Raw genomic sequence first — 4,656 nt, forward strand, 5'->3', positions numbered from 1 at the left:
TGGTAGAAACTATAACCGAATGATATCACTTCGACTAACTTAAAATAAAATGAGGAATCGGGGAGTCCTGATCAAGTATTGATGGATAATTTATTGTAACCAACAAACAAGAAACAATAAAGCGGAGTGAGGTTTGCAAAGACAGTCCAGAATGATTCTCGTCCTGCTCCTTATATACCCAATCCTTACATAATATGAAGTCAGGCTTAAATAAAATGTTGATTTACATAACATATTTTTACAGGTCACAGCTTTACCCTTGAACATACATTAACCACTATGCATACAGATTGATGGTGTACATGCGTGCATGTCAGCATATTTTTCAAAAAGCACACAAGATAGGAACAGAGTGAACCAACACCCTGGCGCCATGTCAAACCTAACTTATAGGGGAGAGGTGATCAGCTACTTTCCACCATTAAAGTATCTATATGATATATAGGCCTAATAATTATCATAGTTTACCATAAAATGTAGGGTTAATTTCTTCCAGTGTCTCAACAAAAGTGTCTCAACAAACTTTCTGGTACGATCTAATAAAGGGCTAACTTAAATAGCAGAGGGAAAACTATCATTGGCAGGGAGAAAAGGGACAGGGAAAACTCAAGTAGGACAACGAGCAGGCTAATGATCATGTGTGGCAGGCAGAGGCAGGGAGTGGCACAAGGCAGGGGGGTATACCACGAACCTCGCTAAAAATACCCAGGCTTTCTTGGGAAAGCCTGGCTCAACAGAGACGCAACTCGCAATCAGAGTTAAATGGTACCACAACGCTCACTTTAGATTAAATTAGTCGAACCAGGTTTTCCGCTTTAGGTTCAATGCGCGTTCACATAAAGGGGCATTTATCGCGTCATTTGACTCACCCTTATGCAAAATGAATCGAGCAAGAGCGGTGTATTTCACCCAAGACGAGCATTGTATTATTATGAATTCCTACGAGGAATTCAAAGTCCAAATCACAGCCAAGGGGAACACAGTTGCCCATAATAAGGCTAGGGTGGCGTGCTGGCAGAAATAGCCGACCGTGTTAATTTGTAAGTGAAAAGATTATAAAAAATTGTAAAAAAAATAATAAAAAAAAATATTTTATAAATATACAAATATTATTAAATGTGGTAAGTTGTCAGCATCCATTTGAATAATTTCAGATTAATCAAGCCTATGATTTGCAATGGCCTAGGCTCCAACCATTAATCTCATGTTGATTACCTGTAGCAAATAAAAAGAAAACCCAAATTAATACGACTGGGAGGGGGACCGCTCCACCGCCCATCACCACTTCGGAGGAGCTGGCTCTCGCCAATAACGAAGGTCGGCCGATGATGGTAGGAGTGGAAGGGGGGATGTCCTCTGACCCCACTGCCTCGACATCCAAGGCGTTTGTAATGAGTATGTATTCATGTATTGGCAATGGACATAAATAATTGTCTTGCTAATCAAATTTGAAATGATTGAGTGTAAATTTATTGTGTCATTTTTAGTTGAAGGTACAAACATTATTTTGGAGGAGCTGCCGACAATCAATCTCCAATCAGAGGTATATAACTATCAAAACAAAATGTCACGTATTCTTCTAAATGTTTAACTTTTGGAAAGAATGTCCTATAATAGGTTTCCCTGATTCTTTCAGGAGACTCTGTCGGCCTGTGACTCCAGGGCGACTATGGAGGTGATTTTTCCTAACAATTCTCACAGCTATAATATGAATTTGTAGAATAAAAAATGCCTAGGCCTAATTGTGTCATTGACATAGCGGTTATGTAAGGGATAATGGACAACACGGCACTTGACTATCCAAGGTTAATGTACGTTGAACGTGGGGCCACCTTTGAACTTGAAACGTAGACACACTGCGCAACAGTAAGTGCATGGCTTCTTTGTGTAGCATTGCCTACATATGGTCCAACAAGCACGATCAAATAACGTATACCCTCTGATGAGAATCTGTATCTCTCATAAAGAATATCGTCAGACAATGCCAAGGGATCGGTTCTGTCCCGAAAAACCCTCTGTCTCCGCAGAGACGCCTGTACGCTAAGTGCGCCAAGGTCCATGGGAACACCCACAAATGGTGACGCCATTGTCTGAGGAGGGTCTAGGAAGCTGCGCACGCCGATTTAAGTAGCCGATCTCCAGGTAGACTAAGCTGAGAAGCTGCTCCCGACCAGGTTTGGTTGCGACCATAAGTCACCATGGTGATACAGCGACGCTTAAAGAGATCAACTTTCGTGGTACAGCTAATGCTGCTATCCATTTGGATGGTACGCTGGTACGAACGACCAGCTTCAGCGAGAACGTGACGTATTTCCCTTGCTCCAGCCTTCCAGTTTGCCATTTGTGTTTCTGTCGAGCCACGAGGGGGAGTAGTAGCAGGCTAGTCATCATTAGCAACATAGCCTCTTTAGCATACCAGCTTCAAAACAAAACTTTACATTGAATTGCACGCAAAGCAAGACCGTGCAATGCATATATTGGTGACCGGATTAAAGCAGCAATGAAATCAAGTGTGTAAGAGGTTTTAAAAACGACATTAAAACCACCAACGTGGTACAAATAGAAAGAAAATAAATCTCATCCCCCATTAACTATGGGCGCAGCCATCTTCTTTGCGAGTTGTACAGCTCTGCTCGCTCTACTTTGAAAGCGACGAGATACTATGACCAAAAGGGGGCGTGCCTCAGTGAAATGCCGCAAGAAGAGATTTGCGACTTTACCACTTCGTAAATCCAAATGGATAGCAGCATATCCAAGGCTTTGAGCTCAACATACCTCGCTAACCCTCTAATCGAGCTTCGTAGTACAGGCCCCAGGTGAGGGCGGGGTTCAGGACAAAAACAAAAGCACATGGCAAAGCAAACAAAAAAAAATAGTGATTCCACAAAGGACCAGCAGGGAGGACAAAGTCCATACAAGATTCTAACATGGCGTCTCTGCAGCGGTTGAAATTCCTTTTGGTAATACGCTCCGGTGTGCTGCAGACCCCTATCTAGCGGGAGCGTTAATGCGCTACTAAAATTATGTGAATGTGAGTGTTACTGAGACCCCACTTGTGTAACCTAATTCATGAAGGCACTCGCTAGGCTGAGGTCGCCAATTCAAAATGCAGAGAACATTTATTGTTGTGCCCAGCATGTATTTAATAAGATATAGACTAATATTTAATATAATAAATAGCTAAAAACAATTCAGTATTAAATAAGATATTGATAAATATGAAATATTATAAATAGATAAAAACAATTCAGTGGACCTACTCTAGATATTTACTTAACTAACTATTACAGTGTACCCATTCAATATTGGTGGCCTAATGCCCAATCACACTCTCACTCACGCTTACTATTAACTCTGCAATAAATACAAAACAACTCAACCATAGCAATAGCAATACAACAATACAATCAGGATTCTATTTCACAGTTCTTTGTTTCTTTCCAGGATAGATGTGAGTGGGTTCAAAGTTCAAAGGTCAAAGTTCAGAGATGACATAGTTGTCCCGCAAGAGTTCAATACCGTTCCGGCAAGCGGCTGTGCAGGCGGTGTGTGTGAGCGGTATGAATGTGTAATGCCGGACAGTCCGGAAGGAGCTCCTTATTAATGCGTGAATTTGATGTCAGGATGGCAATGCAATAGAACTGGAACCCAGTACCGGGGTGGTCCGGAGAGATGTGATCCGTCTTCTGTTTGCTTTATTGATGCACTAACACTTAATTAACACTAAACTTTAAAGCGGGTTTCATTTGTCATGATTATCTTGCACAACAAAATATGTTTATAAAAACAACCTTTGGAATGGATTTTTTGGAAGAAGCAAAGCAGAAATAAACATCCAGTTTGCCGCACAAAAGCAGGTTGTCCTTGTCCTTCCCCAAGAAGAAGAAGAAATATGTCATCCTTGGGTCACGTAGGGAAAATCTACGTTTTTATTTGCCAATGATAGAAAACATTGCATAGCTAACAAACTAAACACCATATTAAAACTGTAAAAAAAAATATTTCCTTTCCACTGAGAATAAAATGATTGTCATCCATTTTCTTTTGGCAGACCATAGGGGGCTTAACGTTCATATGGTAATTTTTGACATATTACACAAACAACCTACTCTGTGGTTAAGGTTGGACATCACGTTGGTAGGACTGGAGTGGGGAGAGGGCATCTGAGGATTTGGGGGATGGTAGACAAGTAGGACCATCTTGGAGTCGGGAGAGTAGACAATTAAAGCACCCAATGCTTTAATTGTCTAATGCGAGGACTTCTTATACCATGGCACAGGTCTCAGAAATGCTGAGATCAGCTCTGCTCCACACATGGTGTGTGATGGAAAAATCAATCATGTTGTTTCCCCTTCATCATGTAAGCTCTATCTCCTATTTATTGCATTGGCTAGCCACTCTCCTTGTTCATAGCGTTATCTAACGTTAACCTTTAAGCCAGGGGTATACCGGTCAAGAGGGAGCAGAGATCCCCTTATACATTCTTCTCCTTGATGAGAATGCTGGAAATTCTGTCCTATAAGTACCGTATTTTCCGGACTATAAGTCGCGGTTTTTTTGTAGTTTGGCTTGCCCTGCGACTTATATTTCGAAGCGACTTATATGCCAAAATTGTGCGTACATAATCTTCGGCCGCAAGATGGCACCGTCATTCAT

At 41.4% G+C, this 4,656-nt stretch overlaps 1 long non-coding RNA gene across 1 annotated transcript; it reads left to right on the plus strand.

Annotated features, from left to right (window-relative positions):
- Positions 1 to 1,131: 1,131 nt before the first annotated feature.
- LOC132473886 (uncharacterized) lies at positions 1,132 to 2,241 on the plus strand. Its single transcript, XR_009529491.1, has 3 exons — positions 1,132 to 1,395; positions 1,488 to 1,543; positions 1,637 to 2,241. It is a non-coding gene; the product is annotated as an uncharacterized LOC132473886 (long non-coding RNA).
- The last annotated feature ends 2,415 nt before the right edge of the window (positions 2,242 to 4,656 follow it).

The sequence above is a fragment of the Gadus macrocephalus genome, chromosome 16 (assembly GCF_031168955.1).
Source record: "Gadus macrocephalus chromosome 16, ASM3116895v1".
NCBI lineage: Eukaryota > Metazoa > Chordata > Actinopteri > Gadiformes > Gadidae > Gadus > Gadus macrocephalus.